Here is a 27,883-nt window from a genome sequence, read left to right on the forward strand (position 1 = left end):
TTTAATATATAATCACAAAATCTTAAAACAGTTGAAATTTAGAAGTCTTAATGGCATCCTTTCAGATATTGTCATTATAATAAGTAAATAATATCTAGTATTTTTTAAACTCATGTGAAAATACATACATATTTGGACTCATTTGTTCATTAACAAAAAAGGTATATATGTATATATGATTGATATGTTTATTTTCCAAGAGACTGATGAGGGTAGTTATTTTCTACACATATAAGCACATGGTCAGTAATACAATCAATATAATGAAAATGATAGTAACTAATATTTATTTAGATTTTATTATATACAAATATTGAAATAATAATGCTTAATGTATGAGTTATTTAAATAATTTAATAATCATAGTTACTTGCTACTATATTGATTATGAGGATTTAATAAGATCAATCAGCCTAGGATGTGTACCTAGTAAGAAGTTGAGTTAAAACATCATTGCTGGGTCTCTTAAGCATTATCTGTGTACCATACTGAGTATTCAAGGCATATCAGTAGTAGTATAAGCAGTTGGTTGTTTCCATACCATTTCTCTTAATTTAGGGATCATCATATTTGAGATAAGTATACTTAGGAGCTCTGAGCAGTCTACACAAAACAGATAAAAGATAGCCTGTTGCATATTTTGATACTGTCTCTTCCCACAATTGCCCATAACATTCATCACTGATCCATCAAAAGTTAGTCAAACTGAGCCACAGTAGAGTCTTAAATTTGTTTTGAACAGAGTGGAAATTCAATTACTACACAAGATCAAAGTTAGAAAAGAGAATACACAAGAGAATACATTGATCATCCTTGAACTAAACTGTAGCGAATCATACTTTTTCTCCATCAGCACAAAACCACTGAAAACAGAGGAAATGATAAAATTTACAGAAACGTCCTAGAATTTCTCTATCGGAGTAATGGAGTTCAGTGGGGGATGAGGGGTCAGTGCTCTCTCCAAGTCTCTTATTCTAATTTTCTTTCACAAATGTGAAAGGATTAGATATTGAAGATCAACTGATGAAAGGCAGTCTTATTTGTTTTTAGCTATGGTTTTGAAACAAAACAGCTTAAACACTTTTGAAAATGTATATAAAACTTTCTCTAAGCAATTTAATCCGCATTTGTGCCCTTCCGGAAAGCAGCATTTCAAATGTCCAATTCATAATTAAGCTATTTGTAACTACGCTATATATCTATGTATTATTAAACATAATGTGTAGGGACTTTTGTATGTGTATATATTTTCACTTTTTTCAAACTATAAAATATTTTTAATGTGAAAACTGTATAGCCAATTTTCAAACATGTTAACAAAAATTTACATCTCATAACTTGGATAACTCCCTTCATTTTTATTTTTAGAAGGTGAATGTCATATTTTGAAATTTTGAAAAAATAAGTGCCAAATAATACTTTAAGTTAATGTGATTTAATTGTTTTTGATTTAACGAACATTTATTGAACTTTAACTATATCCAAAATTTGACACTAGACATCTTAAAATGGTAGAATTTAATTTAAATCATTAAAATGTTATTCAATTCTTCTACCTTTCTGTAAACCCAACAACTGAATGCTGTTGTTTTCTTCTGACCTCAATTAAGCAAAATGTCAGAAAGTCATAGGATTTCTGTCTAGTCTAAGTTGTACCAGTCTGAAGAGCAGATAAATATAAATATAGATGAAAGCTCTGAAAATGTTTTCCTTCTATCCAACGCAAGTGATGCTAAATAGCAATAAGTTTTAACCAACAGAACAGACTGTATTTATTTGGACTTCAATTTGATATTTCAAGAAAAAGCCTCAATTTCCAATATTTTATTTCGTTTTTACCTTTGAGCTCATGATCTCTTTCTGGTCAAAAAACTTGCTACAAAAGGATTCCATTGCTTAGTGCCATGTGCCCTCATGTGCTTAGTTTATGAAATGCATGGCTTGAAGTCATCCAATCAAATGCATGGCATGAGGTCACATTCTAATACAAAACATTAAAAATTGTAATCCAATTATATTTCCCGATGTGGTGTATAGATATATAGATATATCTATGTGTGTGTGTGTGTGTGTCTGTGTGTATGCAGGTATACAACTACATATGGAAATACAAAAATGGAGAGGACAAAATCACAATAGTTATTCATTTTTTAAATATAATTTAAATGTAAGGGATAATGAAATTTATCAATCAATAATAAACTCCTCTGAAGAGGTTCCTATTTCTTGAGGGAATAAAAGAAATATTGTTTGTTTTTTTACCTAAAGCCTATTGACCAAATTAGACTGACTTTAGAGTGATTTTTGTGTCTGATTATCAGTCTCCTTGATTGGTTGAGATAATGTTGAAAAAGATTGAATCAGTAAAATCAAGGCGTTCTCAGAAAGGTTTTCCATAAGCCATCTACACTGTGGTTGATACATTAATTACATAATATCTCCATTGAAGTAGAAATGAATGGTGGAATGGCCTATCTCCATCAAGCTGGGAGTTCTCAATTATTAATATTTTTAATGTTATTTCTAATTTTTAATTATGCTTTATGTTTTCTGAACCACTGAAAATGTTGCCCTGAATGCATATGTGTATACGTATATACAAAGCTATATTTCATACATATACTAAATATATAAAATATTGTTTTATATATGTATGTATACATTTTGTATGTATAAAACATATATGTGTATAAAATATAGTTCTATATAAATATATGTATATATGTAGTGTATATATATATGAAATAGGATCTCTTCAGAAGAGTTTATTAGCAATTTGTGAGCTTCATTTTCTCACATTATGTATATATTTATGTATATGTATAAGTGCATACTTATAGTATACATAGATATATCTATATATCTATATGTATGACATATATACATATATATACACACACATAAAATAGAGTTTGAATGTGTGTGTGTAGAGATGGAGTCTCATTATATTACCCAGGATGGACTCAAATACCTGACCTCAAGTGTCTCAAACTCCTGGGCTCAAGTGATCCTTCTGTCTCAGTCTCCCCAATAGGTATGATTACAGGCATATGTCATCACACCCAGCTTGAAGTTACACTGAAAATTTGAATAACTACAGTAAATATGCCCCTTGCATTTTTGTATTTATATAGAGCAAGAAAAAATATCTGTGTCACTCTGTGCGCTTAAACTAGTTTGCAAATGATAAATCTATTATTAGCCTGCATTGGTGTATTGGATGTACATAACAGCTATCTTTCTGAAAAAGTGGGTTTACACATATCTAAATGATGATGATGATGATGGCAATAATAATGGTTGTGGTGGTGGTAATAAAGAGTTTAATTACATTATTTCAGGTGTAGTATATGCCAGTCACTTTATCAATCATTTCCCATGCTTTTCTCATTGAAAATGATATATGTATTATTATTACTTCATTTTCCAGTTGAAAAATAAAATTCAGAGGGGTTAAGTTACATATGGCTCATGAGATAAAATCCTACTGAGAGCAAGATTCCAAGTCTGTTCAACTCTAGAAGTTTAAAATAACTATGATTTTAAACAAGCTTTTTATCACTAGCTGTTATCATAGCCTGTGAAAGAGAAAATGATCGTTATCAGAGAATGCTTTTTTTATTACAAAAATCTTTTGGGGATGGGAATAACCACAACCTAATTGCATGTGTGCAGGCTGAAGCTTATATGTGAGGATAATATTTTTCAATTCAAATTTCATAAAGTAAAAGAGGTACTATGTTGTTTTAAGAATATATACATATATACAAGGCTCAGTTTTACTACTTTTTAAGTGTGTCATTGTGCATCAGTTAGCTACTCTGACTCTCAATAATCTGAAAATGATAGATGTTCATAAAACCTAGTATATAGAATGTCTTAATTATTAAGTAGAAAGTGCTTAGCATAGTACTGGGCAAAGTTTAAGTGTTCAAATACGAGCTATTTTTATTTGTTTTTTTGTGTCTTTCCAATCCGTAGACCTTAGCTGGTCATTTATTTGTAGTCAACTAGCTGATTTGTTTTTTCTTTCTGCATCTCAGGACTTTGCTGACACAAATCAATAGCCAGAGGCTAGCATTAGAATAATGAAATAAAGAAACAAATCAATATTACTTAATATCAAACAGTAAAAAAGTCTCAATTGTCTATCAATGGCATATGCAAGAAGAGAATTGTGTAAGAGAAACACTGACACCTGGATCAGGTGGGTTTTCTACTCCACAAATTCTTAATTGTAACATTCCATGACTTGAAAAAAATAACTGAGAATAATTATTAGCTATTCCTGTTATTTAGTAAATGCAGGCAACCAGCCATCCCTAGTAAAAAAAACAGCAACAGCAATGTAAAACAGGAAAAAACTGAATCAAAGATTAATTGTATGAAATATTCTTAATTAAAACTGATTATGCTTACCAAGTCATCTATTATTTTATCAGTTAAGCTGCAGTTTTCAATTAAAATAGGAGATTTGATTTATTTTGATGAACAATATGGCAAATCCTTCACTCCTGAAATTTAAGTGACTTACTTATATCTCAGATTGGCAAAATAATTATATTTCCCTATGACAGTCATGAGCCATGTTCTAATACAACCACCTTACATTTCTCTAGAGCATGAATTTTCCTAATATTCTACATTTTTCAACCCTGATTTCACCCAGGCTACTATCCGAATTTTGTCAAGGAATATGAACCAGGGGGCCAGAAAAAAACTCTTTGTGGTTTAACTACTTCACAAATAATTTCATTATTGTATATTTTCTAATTAACAAATGGAATGTGTCAAAATAGTTCGAGATAAATGATGGGAAATATTTTAGTTATTTTAGAATTATAATAAGATATGCAAGGCCCTGGGACATTCATAATTTTTTGATTAAATGACTTGAATGTCTATTGTACAATTATGTACTATTTGTTATATTTATTTTACTAGTCATGTGTGGACAAACATCCTTCTTTCTTGCTTTTCATCTTGCTTTCTAAAATTACACTGAGTAAATTTAGACTATCAGGTGTGAATTTCTTGAACTTAACATCCCTAAGTCTAAAAATTATCTGTGTGTACACATAACTTCCTGGATTCTCAGAGAAACGTTATTTTCCTTTTTGTCATCTCTTCATATGTACCTTCAACTTTGTTTAATCTCCTGAGAGTAAGTTGCATGTTTTATCTTTGGGCTTGGTCTAACTTTAATCTGTCCCTCTTTTGCCTCTTTAACAGTCTCTTATCTTCCTGACTAATCCTCCTTTGTAATTCTCCTTTCCATAGGAATTTGCTCAGAGAGCCGTCCTTCTCCTGATTCATGTTGGATTCACATAACTCTCATAAATACTATGGCTTCATAAATACTATGGTGTTCTCTGCTGGCTACTGCATTGGCCTCCAAATACATTTTATACTACAATATTACATTATTATAATTTTATAGTATATTGCATTACAAATATACTGTAAAACTTCCTACAAGTCATCTCTTCCTGCATATTCCATATAACCTCTAGCTCTAGCTCAGTATATTTAATAAACTCTCTTTCCTCTCTAAACTATGCTCCTCCATTTTCCCCTATACATCATTTACACAATTCCAAGAGAATCTTAGAAATAAAACCAAATCTTATCCTTGAAATTAGTTTCTCTCCTAATGTATATACCGCTTCAGTATTTTAAACTTTATTTATAGTTAATATACTCTAAATATTGCCTCTTTAATGAATATAATTTGATAAATTTGATATGTATACACTTCTTAAATCATTACCATCTTCAAGATAATCACTGAAAAGTTTTATCATGGCCCTTTATAAACTTCCTCCTGCTGCTCCTCACAACCCTAATGCTGTGTCCCTGTGACCAAATGCCACTGATCTGTTCTCTATATGTGTGTGTGTGTGTATGTGTGTGTGTGTATATTATATAGATCAGTGCTATTTGATCACAGAAGCACATTTGAAATATATATATTTGAAAAATATATATATTTGATATTTATATCAAATACATATATATTTATATATTTATTTATATATATAAATATATATATTTCAAATACATATATATATATATTTGCTTAAAACACTCAAACTTTCTTCCTCCTTTATAAAGATATGGAATGCAGTTACGGTGGTTGTTCAAATGTCCTTGCCTAATAATTCTATAATCTGTGTCAAATTTGGATCAGTTTCAATGTATTGTTTATATGCCTCATTTTGAGTTATTTTCCTATTATTTATATGTCTGGTAATTTTTTACTAGATGCTAGACATTGTGTGTTTTACTTGCCAAGTGCTGGATATTTATTTCTACAAATACACTTGAGCTTTGTTCTAGAAATAATTACGTTACTTAAAAAAAAATTTTATGACTGTAGTTATTGCTTTTAAACTTTGTTGGGAGGTACTAAAGTAGAGTTTAATTTATGATTTTTTTTTCCATTCTGAGAGGCAAAATGTGTATTATAACCAATGCTCTATAAATTATGAGATTTTCTACCCTAACCAGTGAAGTCATTAGTTATTCTTCATTCTCTAATTCTTTCAGGTGGTTCTCTTCTCAGACTTGAGTAATTTCTCATTACATCTCACATATATAATTATCAGATGAAAAATCTGAAGATTTCCAAAATTAACTCACTCTCTCTCTTTCTCCTCACACCCCACAACCCCTGCCATCCATATTTTAGCAGCATTGTTCTACCTATGTTCCTAGGTCCTGTTCTGCCACACAAGAAGATCATTGAAGATCATTGGTCTTCCTCTGGGTCCCCTATATTCCTATGTCACACATGGAAACTCAAAACGTTAAGCCAGGCAATTATAGGATTCACCTTGTTTCTTACTTCTCAGTGATTCCTTTATGGTGTAGTAGTATTCTGGGTTGTGTATATACTACATTTTCTTTATCCACTCATCTGTTGATAGAAAATTTGATTCCATGTCTTTGCAACTTTGAACTGTGTTATGATAAATGAGTAAAAGTGTCTGTTTGACATAATTACTTCTTTTCCTTTGGGTAGATACCCAATAGTCGAATAGCTGAATCGAATGTGGATTTACTCTTTGTTACTTGAGAAATTTCTATACTATTTTCCGTAGATGTTGTGCTCATTTACATTTCCACCAGCATGTTTAAGTGTTTCATTTTCACCACATTCACACCAATAATCAATATATATTATTTCCTGACCTTTTAAAAATGGCCATTCTGACTGGGGGCAGGTAGTATGTCACTGTGTTTTATTTTTAGTTTTAGTTTTCAGTTTAGTGGGTTTTTGTTTGTTTGTTGTTGTTGTTTGTTTGGAGTTTTTTTTTTTAGACAATGTCTTATCTGTTGCGCAGGCTGGAGTTAAGTGGCATAAACATGGCTCACTGTGCATTCAAACTCCTGGACTCAAGTGATACTCCTGTTTTAACCTCTTGAATAGCTGGGATTTCAGGCACGTGCCACTACACCCACTTTTTTTTTTTTTTTTTTTCTTTTTGTAGAGACAAGGTCTTTCTGTGTGTCCCGGGCTGGTCTCAAACTTCTGACTTTAAGTGGTTCTCCCACTTTGGTCTTCCAAAGTACTGAGATCACAGTCATGAGCCACCACACCTAGCTTTCATTGTGACTTTGATATGCATTTTCCTGATTAGTAATGTTGAACATTTTTTTATGTTTGTGGGCCATTTGCTTATCTCCCTTTGAGAAATGTCTATTCATGTTATTTGCTCACTTTTTAATGGGGTTATGTGTTTTTTATTCTTGCTGATATGCTTGTGTTCCATGTAGATTTTGTATATTATTCCTTGGTCAGATATGTAGTTGGTGAGGATTTTCTTACATTTTGTAAGTTGTCTATTTACCCTATTAATTAGTTCTGTTTTCTGTGCAGAAGCCTTGTTTTTTTTTAACAATTATCCATCCCCATTTTATTTTTCTTGTTGAACTCTTATTTATGCTTCAAGACCCAGATCTAATAGTTCTCTCTTTCTGAAACTTTTCCAGGCTCATCAAAGCAGAGTTTTTTACGCTTTCTTTGTGGAGTCACTCAACTCTTACCGCATGCATCTCAGGGGAGTGTATTTTTATGTTTGTCACTGTATAGACAAAAGCCATGGCTATTTTATTTTTGTATGCCTTAGAAACTTATATTGTTTTGATTTGCATTTCTCTGATGGCCAGCAATGATGAGCATTTTTTCATGTGTCTGTTGGCTGTATGAATGTCTTCTTTGGAGAAATGTCTGTTCATATCCTTTGCCCACTTTTTGATGGGATTGTTTGTTTTTTTCTTGTAAATTTGTTTGAGTTCTTTGTAGGTTCTGGATATTAGCCCTTTGTCAGATGAGTAGATTGCAAAAATTTTCTCCCATTCTGTAGGTTGCCTGTTCACTCTGCTGGTAGTTTCTTTTGCTGTGCAGAAGCTCTTTAGTTTAATTAGATCCCATTTGTCAATTTTGGCTTTTGCTGCCACAATGAGATACCATCTCACACCAGTTAGAATGGTAATCATTAAAAAGTCAGGAAACAACAGGTTCTGGAGAGGATGTGGAGAAATAGGAACACTTTTACACTGTTGGTGGGATTGTAAACTGTTTCAACCATTATGGAAAACAGTATGGCGATTCCTCAAAGATCTAGAACTAGATGTACCATATGACCCAGCCATCCCATTACTGGGTATATACCCAAAGGATTATAAATCATGCTGCTCTAAAGACACATGCACACGTATGTTTATTGCGGCACTATTCACAATAAGAAAGACTTGGAATCAACCCAGGTGTCCATCAGTGACAGACTGGATTAAGAAAATGTGGCACATATACACCATGGAATACTATGCAGCCATAAAAAAGGATGAGTTTGTGTCCTTTGTAGGGACATGGATGCAGCTGGAAACCATCATTCTTGGCAAACTATCACAAGAACAGAAAACCAAACACCACATGTTCTCACTCATAGGTGGGAACTGAACAATGAGATCACTTGGACTCGGGAAGGGGAACATCACACACCGGGGCCTATCATGGGGAGGGGGGAGGGGGCAGGGATTGCATTGGGAGTTATACCTGATGTAAATGACAAGTTGATGGGTGCTGACGAGTTGATGGGGGCAGCACACCAACATGGCACAAGTATACATATGTAACAAACCTGCACATTATGCACATATACCCTAGAACTTAAAGTATAATAATAATAATAAATTAATTAATTTAAAAAAGAAACTTATATTGTTTATACAGGATAGCAATAATCACAATTGCTTTTTTAAATCAGATATCCCAGCTCTTCACCTTTCAGTCCTATGATAAGATTACACTTCCCTACCCTCTTTGGGCTCTTTGGGTTGTGTGGGGCCATGTTACTAGTAATGATCAATGACTTGTGAACAAAAAAATCCCAGATCACATCTTTGATAGACCTTTTCTGAAGACTCTTCAGAACACTATTATCTTTCCACAGCAACAAACAATGCTCTAGGTGGCAGTTTATCTTCTAGTCTAGATTCAGGAAAACATGAGTTAGAGACTACAACTCAGTTGAGATGAATACATAGCATGAATTAAAAATAACTTTTTTGTTAATGAATTTCCTTTTAAATTTTTTTATAAATTGACAAACTATGGTTGTATAGATTTATTGAGTAAAAAGTTACATTATGATTTATGAAGATAATGTAGAATAATTAAGCTAATTATATATCATCTCAAATGCTTATTTTTATGGTGAGAACATTTAAAATTTACTCTGTGATTTTTAAATGTACAATATGCTATTATTAACTGTATTTACCACATTGTGCTGATAAATCGCAAAAAGCACCTGTTATTTCTTCTAACAAAGGCTTTGTACCCTTTGGCCATCATCTTCCTATTCCCTTCACTCCCTTGCCTCTCGTAATCATCACCCTACTCTCTGCTTCTATAAATTTGATTATTTTTAATTCCACATATAAGTGAGAATTTGTCCTTTTGTGCTAGACTTAATTTGTCAAGCATAACATCCTACAACTCCATTCAAGTTGCTGCAAATGGCAGAATTTTATTTATAAAATAAATTGACATAAAATACTTTTTATAGAATAAATAGACATTAAAAATGACATAATTATTTTTTTATTTATTTTTATAAAGGCTAAATAGTATTCCATTGTGTATGTGTACCAGCATATTCATTCATCTGTTGATAAACTGTTAGGTGGATTCTGATTCCATAACTTTCCTTTTATGAATAGTGCTGCAATAAACATAAGAATGCAGACATCTTTTTGACATACTGATTTCAATTTTGTGGTGGTAAATATCCAGAAGTGGGATAGCAGGATAATAGGGTAATTTTATTTTTAATTTCTTGAGGAACTTCCATACAGTTTTTCATAATGACTTACTAGCATTTGTTAGCTTTCATTTCTTTGATCACAGCCCTTCTGGCAGATTTCTGGTTACGACTCATTGTAGTTTTAATTTGTATTTCCTTAATGATTAGTGACGTTGAGCATTATTTCATATGTATGTTGACTATATGTATGTCTTCTTTTGAGAAATGTTTATTCAGGTCTCTTGCCTCTTTCCTTTTAATTGTATTATTTGTTTTCTTTATATAGACTTGTTTGAGTTACTAACATAGTTTGGATATATACCCCTTGTTAGATACATAGCTTGCAGATAGCTTCTCCCAACCTAAATGTTGCCTCTTCACTCTGTTAATTGTCATCTCTGTTGTGCAAAGTCTTTTTATTTTGATGAAATCCCATTTGTCTATCTTTGATTTTGTTGTGTGCACTTTAGGGGTCAAATCTACAAATTAATTCCCCAGACCAATGTTTTGTAGTTTTTCCTTTATATTTTTTTCTAGTCGTTTTATACTTTCAGGCCTTACATCTAAGTCCTTAATCCAATTTGACTTGATGTTTGTATTTGGTATGAAATGAATCCAATTTCATTTTTCTGAATATGAATATCCAGTTTTCCCAACACCATTTATTGAGGAAACTATCCTTTCTGGAGGTTTATGTGATTCCATAGGAATTTTAGAATTGCCTTTTCTATTTTTATTTTTAAAAAATGTTGTGGGACTTTTGATAAGAGTTACACCAAATCTGTGGTTCACTTTGGGTAATATGGACATTTTAACAATATTTATTCTTCCTATTCATGAACATATGATGTCTTTACATTTATTTATATCTTCTTCAATTTCTTCATTAATGTTTTATAGTTTTCACTATACAAGTCTCTTACTCTGCTTGGTTATATTTATTCCTAAGTGTTCCATTTTTATAATTATTATAAATGGGATTGCTCTCTTTTTTACAAATTTAGTTATTATTGTATAAAAATGCTCCATGTTTTTGTGTGTTGACAATATTTAGTAATTCAAAGTCGAGATTGTAACATCATATTTATTTGTTAGTTCTAATGTTTTTTTGGTGGGATCTTTAGAGTTTTCTATGTATAAGATCATGTTATCAGAAAACAACAACTATTTCAGGTTTTTCTTTGGCGTTTTGATGCATTTTATTTCCTTCTCTTGCCTAAATGCTCCGTCAAGGACTTGCAATACTGCGTTGAATAGAAATATCGAGAGTGGGCGTACTTGTTTTGTTTCAGATTTTGGAGGAAGGCTCTCAATTTTACATCATTGAGCATAATGTTAGCTGTGGGCTTATGATCTATAGTCTTTATTTTGTTGAGATACATTCCTTCTACAGCTAATTTGTAGAGAGTTTTCTTCCTAAAAGTATGTAGAATATTGTCAAATGTTTTTTTCTACATGTAATGAGGTGATCATATTGTTTTTGTCTTTTATTCTGTTAATGTGATGTATCACATTTATTGATATGTGTATATTAAACCATTCTTGCAGCCCAGGGATAAATTCCATTTGATCATAGTCAATGATCCTTTTATTTATTTTTTTAATTTAGTTTGCTGGTATTCTGTTGAGAATTTTGCATCTATGTTCATCAAGAATATTGCCTGTATTTTTTTTTTCTTATAGCTTTCTTGTTTTCCTTTAGTATCAGCATGCGCTGGTCTCATAAAAAGAGTCTGACGTTTTTAGAAGAATTTGTAAATAATTGGTTCTACTTTTTAAAATGTTTGATAGAACATGAGAAGCCATGAGGTCCTGGCCTTTTCTTTGATGAGAGACTTTTTATCACAGGTTCAATCGTACTTTGGTGTTTCTACATGATTCAGTCTTGGTAGTTGTATGTGTCTAGGAAGTTATCTATTTATTCTAGGTTCTCTAATTTGTTGGCATATAATTGTGCATAGTAGTCTCCTCTGATCCTTTGTATTTGGGTGCTACAATTGTAATGTCTCCTCTTTCATTTCTGATTTTAAGTCCTCTCTCTTTTCTTTCTTACTCTAGCTAATGATTGGTGAATTTTGTTTATTATTTGTTTCTTAATGAAACAGCTCTTAGTTTTGTTGATCAAAAATAACTTAGATGTTTTGTTCCACAAAAAGGCCTCAGTTATTTTTTATGAAGCATAATCAAGATTATCCTAACCGATAACAACTTACATTTTCAATAAATGTTAATCATAAGCACAAACAGGCAAATCTTATTGATTTATGTATGTTCTATTAAAATATTTGAAAAATAATTTCTTAAAATGAAAATACTTCATGGTTGCATTGCTTTATCGTGTATAGGTAATATAACTGATGTACTGTAGGACACTTGATTTTAAATGGTGGGCCCCAAATAAGAACTGTGTGACTGCTATAAAATTTAAATTTATTGGCATTATATAGAAAATAACTAAGGTATGGTAATTAATGGGACTTTATTCCAATTATTAATGTTAGAGATATTGCAACCTGAACATTGATTAATGGCCATGGCATAAATTTTAGTATGCAGTCTATTGTGCCAAAGATGGAAAATCACACAGTTCTCTTTATCATTATATTTGTCTTGGGCTTTGGTTTTTATAATGAAATTTCACCATCATCGTATATCTTATTTTATTCTTTAATTTAATTCAATAAAGTCATTATTTCCTTTTTCCCTATCTGACAGTGAGGAAATTGAGGCAAGGGGAAATGAATTGATCTTGCCTGAGGTCATTCTTTTCTTTTCTTTCTTTTCTTTTCTTTTCTTTTCTTTTTTTTTTTTTTCTGGAATCTCACTCTTTCCCCCAGGCTGGAATGCAGTGGTGTGATCTCAGCTCACTGCAACCTTCACCTCCTGGATTCAAGCAATTCTCTTGTCTCAGCCTCTTGAGTAGCTGGGATTACAGGCATGAAGATTCAGGGTATAAAGTAGACCTTTATTTCCAAATGCTTCTTACTTTCATAAAGACAGATTTCAAAATATTTAAGATGCAGCTTTTGGAAATTAGTGTTCACACTAACCACAATGCCTAAAAATATCTATGAAGTTATTCTATTTTAACTAAGAAATTCTATCTATCAAAATATATCATCAATAGATCTAAAAAAAATGAAACTCACAGGTTGGGGAAAATATTTGTAATGAAAAAAACAATAAAAGCTAAAGAGCTTTTACAAATCTATTTAATAAATGAAAAGGATATCAAAGCTAATGTTCTTTTCATATATTAAATAGGTTTGTAAAAAGCTAAAATGTGGATAGAAATTTGAATGGACACTTCACAAAAAGAATACCCAAATGGCCAGTAAGTATGTAAAAAAGTGTTTTATTTACTTTATTAATCATAAGATAAATACAAATTAGAATTACAATGCATCTTCATTCTGCTACACTCTGCAGGATAGCTAAAGTGTAAATAATAATAATAATAATAATAATAATAATAATAATAATGTAATAACAAGTGTTAGCAAAGATGGAGAGAAACCAGAACTCTCATACACTACTTTTAGGTGAAAAACATGGTGCAACCTGTATACAAGGTGTTTAAATGTGTATACTAAAGTTAAACATATGCATATGCTATTAAAAAATACTTTAGTATGTACACCTTAAAGAAGTACATATGTGTTCACAGTAGAACTATTTATAATAGACAAAAACTAGAAATTTCTCCAGTATATGTCAACAGTAGAATGGAAAAATAAGATACACTATATACAAACAATGACATACTATATAGCAATGACAATAAATAATCTTCAAGTTTCTGCAACAATAAAGATAATCATTCACATAATATTTAGTGGAAAAATATATATACAAGAATACATAATATATAATTTCACTTGTGTAAACTTCTAAAACAAACAAAATGAATCTATTTTGCTTAAAGTCAAAAGAGCGGTTAACCTGTGGGTTAATACCTATTAACTGTGGGAGGGGATTAATAACTAGGAGAGTCATGGGAAAGTGAGATCTTATAATGTGATGGTAATATTCTATTTTGTGATCTTGATACCTTTTGCATCAAGATCTTGCATCTAAACTCTTTTTATATAAAAATCTGTAAAAACTGACTGTGAATGTTAAATAAACTCATATGTGAATGTATATATGTATCATACTTCAATAAAAGCTTAAAAGTTAAAATCAATAATCAAAATATATCTTATTTTCCAGAATTCTGTGTTGATTTTATATTTCCATTTTTAAGAAAATTGGTAAAGGCAGTGATCGGTGATAATCTTCACTCCACTGTGACAATTTTTCCGTATATAATGAAAAGGAAAGCAAATAAATCTGACATTTCAATCAGCCACATTAAAAATAATATCCAACACAGTGGTACATGACACCAAAATATGACATAAACATATATTTGGCATATGAAAATACAGAGGTTATCCTCACAGTTCTAAAAAGCAAAGGGGTGATATCATTCATTCAGTAGTTGGTTGGTATTGTAGTTGTCTACCAGGCAAAAATGTGACACCAATTATAAAAAATATAATTATTACATTATATTTTATAATTATTATATTATATAATAATTATATTTTATAATTATTATATAATTATTATATTATAAATATAATATAAAAATTATAATTATTGCAGTTCACTTGTTCTCTCAGCAAATTATAAGAGATCTCAGAATAATAGAAACCCAGAACTGACAAGTGCAACTTTACTGGTAAAGAAAATAAAATAAAACCCTATATTCTTCAAGATCACTTGAGAATTTGTGTTTAAATAATTATTTCAGATGATGCTTTTGCTCCTGATAATCAATTAATGGGGTCTTTTCATTACCCATTTGAAAGCAATTGTTATTTAGTTCCTACTCTGTGCCAGCACAAAATATATATTTATCTAGCACCTAGTAGTAAGCCCAGTGGTTTAATATTTGGAGACACACCAAGATAGTGTAAGATAATCACATTCTCAACCAGTGTCATGGTAGCAAGAAAATGACAGATGCATTTTGTTTAATATTCTGCGTATTTTCTATTGCATAGATGGCAAAATATATAACCAAATATTCTCGGTACTGCTTTAGATTATTTCTTTCAGAAAAGGGCTAGGTTAGGGGAATAAATTATTTCGGTTAATAGAAGTCGATTGAAGTTAACTGGGACTTGAATGTTGGAAGTGAAGATCATTTAATGTAATGAAATTTTGAATATAAACTAAAAGTAAACAAACAAGTTGTGCCAATGACCTTGGTGTGTGGAAAATCAGGGATGACACCCAGGTTTTAGATTGGAAACTTTGCAGAAGTGTTGACATTAGCTAAAATGGGAAAGATTGAGTCTTAATAGTTACAGTATGAACCTGCTCAGTTTGTGATCCTCAGGAAACGTCTACTGGAAGGTCTGTATGAGAATCCAAAGTTTAGGAACTACAATAGAACTAGAGATGGGACTGGACCTAAAGAGAAATTATTGGAAGTTTAACAAAAAAATGCCAAAAACTGAACCTTTAAATCTTCCAATATTTGGAGGTCAATCAGAGGAAGAGGGCCAGCAAATAATCTAGAACGAACAGCCAGGAAGAAAAGATGAAAATAAGGAAAAGAAATTTCTTTAAGAAAAAAAGATATTGACAAATATGACAGTTGATCCTGAAAAAGATTGAGTGCAATGAGAACAGATACCCTGTGAGAGTCAGCCAAGACATCCCAACAGTACATGAAGGCTTATCTATTTAAAAGTATTTGAACAGGATTTAGTGCAATTTTCATTCCTGGAGATTACAATTAGGATGTTAACCTAGAACAACCGAGTTAGAAAGCTGTTTAAAAATTTCGTGAAGAGGGCCGGGCACAGTGGCTCACGCCTGTAATCCCAGCACTTAAGGAGGCCAAGGCAAGTGGCTCGCTTGAGCCCAGGAGTTTAAGACCAGCCTGGGCAAGGTGACAAAAACCCATCTCTACAAAAAGTACAAAAATTAGTGGGGCATGGTGGCACTTGCCTGTAGTCTCAGCTACTCAGGAGGCAAAGGTGGGAGGATCCCTTGAACCTGGGAAGAGGAGGCTGCAGTGAGCTAAGATCATGCCACTGCACTCCAGCCTGGAGCCTGGGAGCAACAGAGGGAAACCCTGTCTCAAAAAACAAAACAAATAAACAAACGAGTGGATAAGAAAACTGGCATACTCAAGAGAAAATTAAACATGTTATTGAAGAATTTATGATGACATAGAAAATGCAAATATTTATAGTTAAAGAAACAACACAATCATGTAAATAATGTATAGAATTGATAAATAGCTATATCTATACATATACATAGTCTTTTTTCAGGGAGAACATATATTAAAATGTGAGTGGTTTCTCTAGATAATAAAAATATGGCTGAATTAATTTTTCAAATTTTCTGTATTTAAAACAAATTATTTGCCATTACTTTACAACTGAAAAGAAAATCTAGTCTCAAGAAAGTTTTCAGTATGTTTAAATGTATTGCATGATGTTCAAATTTTATAAAATAAATGCTATAACATTATCTTTCACAATTTTATTCAAAACCCATTGTTTCCTACATCATATGTAAATGAAAATTTTTTAGACTGTGATGAAATTAAAACAACTATGATTTCAAAGTTGACACTTGAATATCTGAATTACAAATCACTGTAGGAAATTAAAATGTACCTATTTTTACCTACACTTCCACTTCAAGAATTGTATCTAAAATAAATAAACAAATAAATAAATAAATAAAATAATTATATAAGTATGTAATGCCATCTACACAAGGATTATTGTATAAGCAATATTATAGTGGGCCATTTGGAAATAGACTGAATATCCATCAAAACAGGAGTAGTTGGATAAGATGAAATGTGACTCACCCATTAAAGAAAAACAGAATCTCTGTATATACAATCTCCACATACCCACAAAAGAGCAGTCCATACTATATTCTTGACATGAATAATAGCAAATCACATGTTGTTTATTTTCTCAGTGAATATTACATGGTAAGAATTTCCTAGGTAATTAATAGCCATACAAATATTTTTATGCCTAGTAATGAAATATTTTTTAGTGTATCAACGAACTGTAATTTATTTAATCATTTTCCAGCTGTTACACATTTAGAAAAAAATACATACATGAAGTTTCTATGCATTTAGTCTCCTAGAGCAGAGTTTCATATATAAAAATATGCATTATATAATTTTTCCATTATCAAAATCCCACATCATTATTCACAGGAAACATAATACATATTTATCACTGGGAATATAGAAGGTTTGCAACATGATTCTTTAATAGAAGAAGGCTTCTTAATTATGAAAAAGGTTTTGTTTTAGTCTACCATTGCAAAATACCATAGATTTTGTGGCTTATACCAGGAATGTATTTTCTAAGCGTTTCAGAGGCTGGAAGCCTGAGATTATTGTGCCATTATGGTTGCTGTCTGGTAAAGACTTTTCCTGGCATGCAGATGGCCACCATCTTGCTATGTTCACATGACTTCTTTGTAAGGGTGCTGAGAAAGAGGAAACTAGGGAAAGCAAACTCTCTGATCTCTTTTTATAGGATGTCAATCTCATCATTAATTCCTCACCCTTATAATCTTAGCTAAACCTAATTACCTCCAAAGGACCTCATCACGAAATATCATCACAATGGGGGTTAGGGCTTCAACATATGAATTTGGGGAAATACAATTCAGTTTATAGCAGTCCTAACATCTAAAATGGTTTCTTCAGGCAATTTGTTGTCTTGGATACCAACCCTTTATCATATATTTGCAGAATGTTTTGATATTGAGCAAATATAGGAAAGTAGAATTCATGTTTAACAAAGCTATCTAAAATATTGTTTATTCATTATTCTACAAATACAGCATATAAAAAGAGATATTTGAAGTGTACAAGTTTAGGGTGAATCAATGGTCATATACCAGGTATGGGATAATTAAATAACAACTGTAATTATTTTTAAATATGTAATTTTATCATTAAGCAAATACATGTTTTCAGTTCACGATTGTGTAGTATCAGCAATTAAAGAGTTTCAATGTATCAGCATAAAGTATAATGTAAATGTATATTTTATCACCACAAAGGTAGAAACCAAAATCTGAATACTGATATTTTTTCTTAATCTGAGATTATTATAAACACATTTTTCCTAATTGAATTGTAAATGATAAAATATGTAATTCTTAATTGTTAATAATTTTATTATATCTAAAATATTGTTTATGTTATTTATAAATATTACGTGGAAATAGGCGCTTAAGATGATAAAGTTACAATGTGATTAACATTTCAAGAATTCAGGTTATATTGTCTTTTCTTTTCTTGCCAATTTCTTAATCTTGTATGGGCTTTAACTTTTAGTATAATTCAAGACATCACTGAACAAATTTGAATGCTGAGAATACATCTAACAGTCTCAAATGCATGAATAAATTTATGAACATGAGCTTAACGTTACTAAGGGAAAAATTATATTGGTTTTATAGATGCATCTGAACAAATATAAAACCCTATTGGTTGTATAGTGCATCTGAACAAATACTTTTTGATTCTTCTCATAGCTGATACTACATTTGCATAAATGTTTATTTAAAAAAATAAACCTTAGAGTAGGAGAAAAAACAGTAAATAAGATAGGAAAATCCTATTTTCATATTTTCTGCCTCAACTGGAATATATTTATTGGATTACCTCTTTTTATCTCAAAACTTTCCATTCCCCAACTGGCTTCCATGAAGAATGTTACAGGCTTACAACATTTCATAAATTATCTTAATTTAGGGCACATTTGGTTCCCAAGTAAGCTTCAGCTGTCGAGACTTCACTCTGCATAGCTTCAGTCTACATACGCTTTCCCTTGTGAGCAGCTGCTCAGGGCTCTGTCAGAAACTAAAGTCCACGTAGGTAATCAGTTGTGCTACCAAAGATTCTAACAGTTATACTGGTCTTATCTACTGATAATTCAGAACCGTCTACTTAAACAGAAGTATTCATCATTGGAAGTCCCTTTAAACCAGCTACATGTATGAAGATTTCTGTTATCCACGGGTTGGCAGGCCCCAAGAAGACCATGGAGTGGCTACAAAACAGAAGGCTATTCCTTAAACCCATCATGATCTTAACTCAACAGATACTGAGATGTGCCATCCTAGAAACAAAGAGAGCGCGTAGAGCTCAGAAAATAGAAAAAAAGACAATTGCAGAATCTAAAAAATAACACTTTTGCAAACAAGAAAATATTCTATTTTTTAATAAAGATATTTTCAGAGAAGGGGAAAGTCACAGAAATGCTAGAATAATATATCTTGGTATGTGGGAGTGGGAGAAATGTCACAGGACAGGAGTGAGATAAGTAATACATTAATTAGTAAGATTATATATATACATATATACACACACACATACACACATAGATATATATATACTTATAAATTCAGGGGGTACATGTGCACGTTTGTTACTGGATATTGATCTAGACAGAGAATTTATGACTAATTAGTAGGATTTTTAAAAAGGAGTTTCTGCTAGTAAGAATTGAAAGCCTTTTGAAAGTGCATATTTTACATAGGAAAGCAATCTGGAAGCATGACATCTTACTGATACTATGAAAGTCCCTGGACTTTCATTTCGTCTCATCATTGTTTTCATTAAAGCGAGATGTAACTGGTAGTCTTTGAAATACAGAATTCAGTAAGTTCAAACGATATGATTTTGTGAGATTTTACCTGTCTGAACCATGGTTTCCTCAACTGTAAAAGAAAATACCAATGACTTCTTTTAATTGTTTAATAATTATGAAATGAACATAATAGGGTTTTCTACTGTTCCATTCAGTTGTTTCTTTCTATGAAAATAGAAAATTGACGAAATTCTGAAAATAAGCCTTTTAAACTAAATTTGTATTGATTTGCATTCCACACTGTACTCTCGCCTCAAGAAAGTTATAGTGCAATGTACTCTTCCGGTATTAGGGAACTATATTTTAACATCCTCTAGTGTCCCTAAAAACTCTAAATAACTTGTAAAAGTTGAAGATTACCTTTTAAAAGAATTCGTTTTAATATAATAACATTTATAGAATAATAATTTTGCCATATTGTGTCATTTGTGGAATAATGTGAGACATTTCAATTTTAACCTTTACCATTATGAAATAAATTTCTCATAATCTGCAGTGTGTAAAGGAGCAAGAACTAGCTAATATCTTAATGTTTGCAATGTGTTTGTATGCTTCTAGCCGCAGTTTGATTTTAAAGGTTGAAAACAAATGAAAACACGTCAACAAATTAAGGAGTATGAACAGTTAGGATAGAATAAAATTTGCTTTTGCATTACTCTATATTTATATCCTGGACCTTAAGAAACTCAATCCTAGTAATGCTTTCAAGTCCATGAGGATTTAAGAAAAATACTCAAGAAAATAAATGTGCATTGAAGAGATTGGAGTGCAGGGAGATGGGATTTTTCAGGGTGACAGGATCTCTGTTCCATGTGTGTGCACAGATACCAGAAGGCGCTATCTAAGACCAGAAAAAAATAGTTTCTGTCATCTCCAGATGTAAGGAATGACTGCCCAACAGGGCTTTTCAGACTGTTGAGAAGTCTGCGGCATCCAATCTGCCTCCTCCATAAAACAGCCTCATCATTTGAGTGTTCCGTGAAAACCAGAGACACGTGATCTTTACTAATCAAAACACCCCCTTCTAGTAACAGCCCTTCAGTATTTTCAATTCTGGTAGAAATGACATCTAAACACATACTAGAAGTAGCAAATAGAGAACACTGTCTCATGAATTGGTAAGATATACTTCACTCTCCAGGCTTTGTATCACTTAATGATATTAATTAAGAAAAAAATCATACTGCAAGCATTTACAATTTCATTTATCCTTTATAAAGTGTTAATAGGTATGCAGCCTTATGGGAGTAGTTAAGCCTAAATATCAGGAGATGATAAATATTTCAAAAAGACTGCTTTTATATAATAACTACAATCTGCCATTGCTATGAGATATTGATATTTATCAAATTATCCATTGAGAAACAATAATTTACTGAAAATCAAGATGTGAATTATAAAAATTATTGTGTTTAAATAAAATCTTTTTTAATTTCTAGAAATTGCCTGTTATAGTCAAAATATTATGACAATAATCTATATTATCATAGCCATATGGATTAATTTTCCTTTACATTTATGTAGATACTTCTCTATTTTATCACCAAGGCACATTATATTGAAAGAAGAATAGGGAAACCATAAAAAATGCTCTGGAGACATGTTTAAATTGAAAAATTATTTATGTTTGTAATACATGTAATTTGTAATGTATGTTATTTGCAATTTGGAACATGTTATGCTCCTTCCAATTTTAAGAGTAGAAAGACTGTACATTAGGATTAGATCTTATGTTCAAGAGTGTGAATTCAAACTCATAAACCAAAACTGTGTTGTGAATACATTTAGTTTCACAAGTGTTAACATCCTTAAAATCTTATGAAATATAAAATTTCAACATTGTCTCACTGATAAAATAAAGGAGAGCAGAAATTAGAGACAGATTTCAGGATCACCATATAAGAGTCACTGTTGCCAACCACCTACCTTGCCAGAACTTCTCTCAAGGGAAGATGAAACATTCTTAGGAAGAGCAGTTGTCCTGCTTGACCTCAGAATAGATGATTACTACTTTGCTAGCTCCTGCATATTGGTCTCTACAATATTTTAATCAAACAAACATGAGATTGACCACATACTACTCTTGCTATAATAGTTTTTCAAATTATAAGCTTCAGAGATCAGTCAAGGACTGGAAACAACATCAGCGGTGATATAGCAGCCTCAAAATGAAGCATACGGATTAGGAAATTTCCAACGCAGTTCTCTGTAACACTATTCTGGTGGTTGCTACGAAGAATGAGGTACCAAGTATATGCCAATCTGCTGATTGGCAGGGAAACTCACACATCCATTTATGTCATGGGATTTACTCCATTAGACAAGAACTGTTTTCTTGCCTTTTCCAGCTTGTATAGGGCCACCTTCTTTCCTTAGCTGACTCATGGCCCCCTTCCTCCATCTTCAAAGTCAGTAACATCAGGCCAAGAAGTTTTCATGATACTGTATGGTTCTCTCTTTCAATTCTGTCTTCTACTTTATGGATCCTAGTAATTACATTGGGTCCACTGACAGAATCTAGAATTACTTCCCTATGTTAAGGTAAAATGACTAGCAACTTTCATTTCAACGGCAATCTTAATACCATTTTACCCTGTAATTAATATATTACCAGGTTCCATAGGTTAGAAAGTAGATATCTATGTGTTTTTGCCGCTGCTGCTGTTGTTGTTTTTGGTGGGAGGGAGTATTATTCTACCTACCACATCTGTTGTCATTAGGTGAAGATTATTCAGACCACAAAGTGTACAGAATCCATCTGTGCTCTTCCAGGCACACTACAGATTGTACTAGGGCTCTGTGGGAAACCAGTGGCAGCTAGAACCATGGGGACCACGGCCAGATCCTTTGTAATACCTAATAGCATCTTTATGAGCCTTTAATGAGCTTGAGCTTGTGCAGCTTGCTTGGAGGTGAGCCAAACTTTTCTCTGGCTGCTTGGTAAGTAAAGACTGTTCAACAAATTCCAGACAAGTTCTCACCACTGTAAAGTACACCAAAGTAAGATGTCAAGCAGATAATTAAGTCATAGTTTATGATTTTATTTTATATACATGGTTTTTATACACATATTCTATAAAACATATAATTCTATAAGAAATAATTATTGATGGCCTAATTGCCTGGTATTTGTGACCATAAATAATATAGGTCCAACTTAATTGAGAGTCCAATTTGCTTTATCCACCATAGGACCAGTCACGTAGACATTAATGACCTGCATACTTGACAAAACCCTACATGGGAATATAACAACGTATTGTGAAAGTAACATTATAATCCACAATATCACTTATGAATTAATTCACTGTATTTAAATGTTCCCACTCAGTCATTTTTCTCTTCCCTGTTCTTCTGGGAATATCTGAAAAATAAGACAAATACAATTACTACCTAGTTATGCTAAGAATTTTAATACCCAAGAAACACGTTTCCTTCATATTCAGAGACAGAGTTTTAAGAATCTCTGAATGATTTTAGAATACAAAACCTTTCTACTTGCATTATGGAAAATATGAAGGAATATTGTAATTGTGATTTATGTTTTAGTTTCTCCCACTCTCCTGCAAATCTACTGAACTAATTTATTTCCTCTTTAAAACCTACAGAAAAGCATCTTCTATGCTACACGTTTCTCTCGCCATTCTCCAAAATACAGTATGAATCAAGTCATGGTGCTGAGGAAGAATCCTTTCCCTGAGAACTGTTGATAATACGGACTAGCACTCACAAGTGCTTCCCTTGAAATATTTTCAGTCATCACAATCATGGATGCTATGAGTCATCTGATGTGTGTGGTTTTTTTTTTTTTTTTTTTTTTGGTTTGTTTTTTGCTTTACATATATAGCACTTGGTCCTTATTTCACTGATGGAGTAGTTAAGAAAATAGATTCTGCTGGTTATTTCATTTTTCTTTTTCTTTTTTTTAATAAAATAAAAAAATTTATTTAGAGTTTTTCAGAGTTACTCTCCGAAGTCTTTCCCACAGAACCCCCCAATCTCAATGGAAGTAATATACTTAAATCATATAAACAAGGACAGTGCATGACAGAAATCAAAATGCTATTTTGATTTATTTAATGCCATTTATAACTGTTCATTATGACACAACTGAATAACGTAAGCATATTTATTAAATTAATAATGGCAATTTTAGTTTTTTTTACAGCTGAATCCCTCAACATAAAAACAATTAATTTAGCACTCTTTTACCAGTAGACACCATTCTGCTAAATAATCAGTCAATAAAGGAAAAGTAAACAAATGAACAAAAACCAATGAAAAATGTGTATACATAGTTAATTTTATTATTGGGATAGATGGAATCTATTTATAGATGATAGTAATGTTTATTTGAAGATAAAATTAGGTTCACATCATTAAGAAATTTATGTGAATACCTATTAATGTGACATATATTAATAGTATATTGAAACAAATTGATGATGAAATATCAGATACTTTCACAAAAATATGTAAGTTGAGACCAGAATTTTTGGCTGTTTTTTCGCACCAAATTTAAAAATTAAAGTTATTTTTGATCAGCTTTACAATTAGTCTAAAAATTAGTTTAGACTTTAAAAACAAAGAAAATCAAAATGAGAAGCAGATGGGCCTATACTTCTGTAACATGAACTGTCTGTTTCTCCTTATGATCAAAAGAAAGGCAAGAAAGGAAAATGGAAAAAAGCACCCAAGATTTCACAGACATTGCTACACATTGCCATGTATTCATTAGATAGCCAAATATATTCATATTGAAACACTCATTCTTACTCAATATGTTCATACTATCATGTTTGAGTCCTTGGTTTTAAAAATATTTGATTGAAATTAGGTATTTTACATTCAAAGTATTAAGGGTAGATATTAATATAAATTTTGTTTATAGTCTAAGGTTTGTATTTTTATAATATTGGAGACAGTGAAAATGTTTACTTAACCTGACATTATTTCAATTGTGACACATAAATAGTCCTACAGTCTATATTTTAATAAATGTAAGACCCATTCAAAGGCATAATAGACACATATTAAATTGTTAGTTTTACCTTATTATGTCTATTACAAAAATTATGAAAACCTGTATTTTTACCAGCAATCACTAATCTCCAAAATTCTAAGCTCATTAGTGTGATAGAAACACCTAATTTTCATCGAGAATGATGAACAACTTATGGTAATGGCACACAGATTGAGAGAATTTTATGCTAAAAAAAATAAAAATAAATAGGAGGGTATCCAATAATAATAAAATTTTAGGATTTATGGATCCTCTGTCCTTCAAATACTGCAATATTGGACCAAATATATAATTTAGCACTAAGGTGCTAAAAATAGAACTTACTAATAAAGACTTGCTTCCTCATTCTCTATTACGCTCACACGTGCTGCAGAAATATATCAAGCCATCATCTTCTGGTTTCTAGTCCATCACTGGCGTATTATTTCTCAGATCACATTTTTGCCATCTATTCTTTGTTCAGACTGAGAGTTCATGCAATTTCTCAGTCTCATCCTGGTACTACCAGTACTACCTCACTGACAAAATACATATGTTCCAAAGACATTTTTAAATCACATTTATGTCAAAAATCATACTTTTATTACTGAATTACATTATAATCAAATGTTCTTATGAGGGAAATAATACCGTTTTAAGCTAAAACATTTGCTTTGCATTTTTCACTATTTTATATCAGGAAACACTGATCACTACTAATAGCCATCTGTCTCTTTCCACTCAAACTAAAGCATCTTTTGCAAGACTATGATTGTCTCATATGGATATGTAAGTATTCCCATTTAAATATCACCTGTTCTCTTCTGCAGGAATTTGGTCTTTATTACCTGTTCCTGAATGACTCTTTCTTATTTCATTATCCACAAATCCTCTCATACTCTCTTTTAAAAATCTCTCAAATCCTGTCTCTTTTTTTCCCCTCCACTTACATTTCTTTGCTTAGGAACTTTCAATCTTCTTTTTAGAATGGCACAATAGCATGTTAACTGGTTTCAGGTCTCCAGTATTACCAAGCTCCCCATTTAATATGAGAACCAAAATGGATTTCTGAGACACACTAAGTACATTGATTTAACGCCCTATTCACAACTTTCTGTCTAGCTCATAACAATATCTTTTGTATTGTGTCCCAAAGAATATCAATTGAAAAATCAAAATGGGATTGGGGAAGAGAAACAAAGTTCCATAGATAAATAAGCTTAGGAAATTGCAGACATAATTCTTTTCATTGCTGTAGGCCTCTCAAGGTATTTTGAAGTTTTAGGCATGTTGAATATCCAGGAAGAAAGAATAGTATGCAGCATTTTCCAAACCTATTTGTTCATAAATTCTGTGGCCTAGACAAGGAGCCTGTAAATACTTAATGAACACAATTTGAAAAATGTTGGGCTTATGGACAGTTTCAAACTTTCATGTGTGGCAAATAGGAGTGCCTCTAATTCTGTCCACATCTAAAACCGGGCTCAAATCAACTCTGCTCTTCCCTGTTATTCTTGCTACACTGAAACAGTCACTTACAGTGCCTCCATTGGTGATCATACTTCCTTTATTATTTTTTTTTCCAAGACAGGCTCTTGCTCTGTCACCTACCCAGGCTGAAGTGCGATTGCAGGATCACAGCTCACTGCCGTCTCAACCTCCTGAACTCAAGCCATCCTCCCGCCTCAGCCTCCTGAGTAGCTGGGACTACAGGTGAAACCACCATGCCCACCTATTTTGTGTGTGTGTGTGTGTGTGTGTGTGTATAGAGACAAGGTTTCCCCATGTTCCCTATGTTGACAAGGCTGGTATTGAACTCCAGGGCTCCCGTCATTCTCCTGCCTCAGCTTCCCACAGTGCTGAGATTACAGGTGTGAGCCACCATGCCCGGCCTAAATTTGTTTTTATATTTGTCTAATATGTCCTTTCCTGGGAAAACTCTTGTCCCACTCTCAAGAAGCAGCACAAGTATTGTTTTCTTTAATCCAATATCTACCCTCCCCAACCTGTTACTTAAAATCATTTGAGAAATCTCTAGATCTTTACAAGTGAGGCCCCAGTATCTGTTTTAATTCCTGAAGTTGGTTCTGAGAAAGTGTAAGTGTTGAGAGCCATTGCTCTGATTCTCATAAAAAGAAATCATGCCAACATGGGGCCACTGTTCTAGCTGATGCCCCTATTACAGCACTCGTCATGCTGCAGTGTTAGTTTACATGTTTTGTCATTAAATCAGGACTATTACTGATGTTTGTATTTCTGTAAAGTATTACTATTCTGATACAGAATAGGTATTCGGTAAGTATATATTATTAATTAGCAAAAGAAGTGTAATCTAAAATTGGACTTTAACTTCCTAGTAGATATGGACATTTTACAAATATTTATTATTTTGTATTATAACAGAAAGGCAAAAAACTCACATCCGCATATAAGTGCCATCATCATGAACCAACAACTATTTTAAATGGGTAAATTAGAAAGATAATGTTATTAAAATTTTGAGAATTGTATGAGTAAAAATTTTATGTCCTTGTATTTGGAAGAAGACTGTATAGTAAACAAACCTGGAGGGCCAAGTTAATAATCATGGTTGTTGAAGTACTATAAATCATTTAAACTTTGGAAAGATAGATTACATAAAGCCTTGGCAAACTTGTTGTGGCAATGGTATTTAAAAAATTGAGATAAAAATTACTGTATGGAAGACTATGTATGGAATAAATGATTTATTTTGCCAAAAGCACTGTATAAGCTTGGGGGGTAGCTCTTAATAAAATAGGTCTGAAAAATATTTTTCAAAGCAGTAAAAAGAAAAGTGACTCTCAATGTAAACAGTGAGTTTGCAAATAACCTATCCTTAG

General features: G+C 31.9%; 1 long non-coding RNA gene across 1 annotated transcript in view; it reads right to left on the reverse strand.

Annotated features, from left to right (window-relative positions):
- The window catches only part of LOC140708951 (uncharacterized), a 127,916-nt gene extending 108,712 nt beyond the window's left edge, over positions 1–19,204 (reverse strand). Inside the window, exons 1-2 of the long non-coding RNA XR_012089263.1 lie at positions 19,096–19,204; positions 16,320–16,446 (exon numbers count right to left, since the gene is read on the reverse strand). This is a non-coding gene — a long non-coding RNA (uncharacterized lncRNA). The remainder of the gene's footprint in view (positions 1–16,319; positions 16,447–19,095) is intronic.
- Positions 19,205–27,883: the final 8,679 nt, after the last annotated feature.

The sequence above is a fragment of the Chlorocebus sabaeus genome, chromosome 17, assembly GCF_047675955.1.
Source record: "Chlorocebus sabaeus isolate Y175 chromosome 17, mChlSab1.0.hap1, whole genome shotgun sequence".
Classification (NCBI taxonomy): domain Eukaryota; kingdom Metazoa; phylum Chordata; class Mammalia; order Primates; family Cercopithecidae; genus Chlorocebus; species Chlorocebus sabaeus.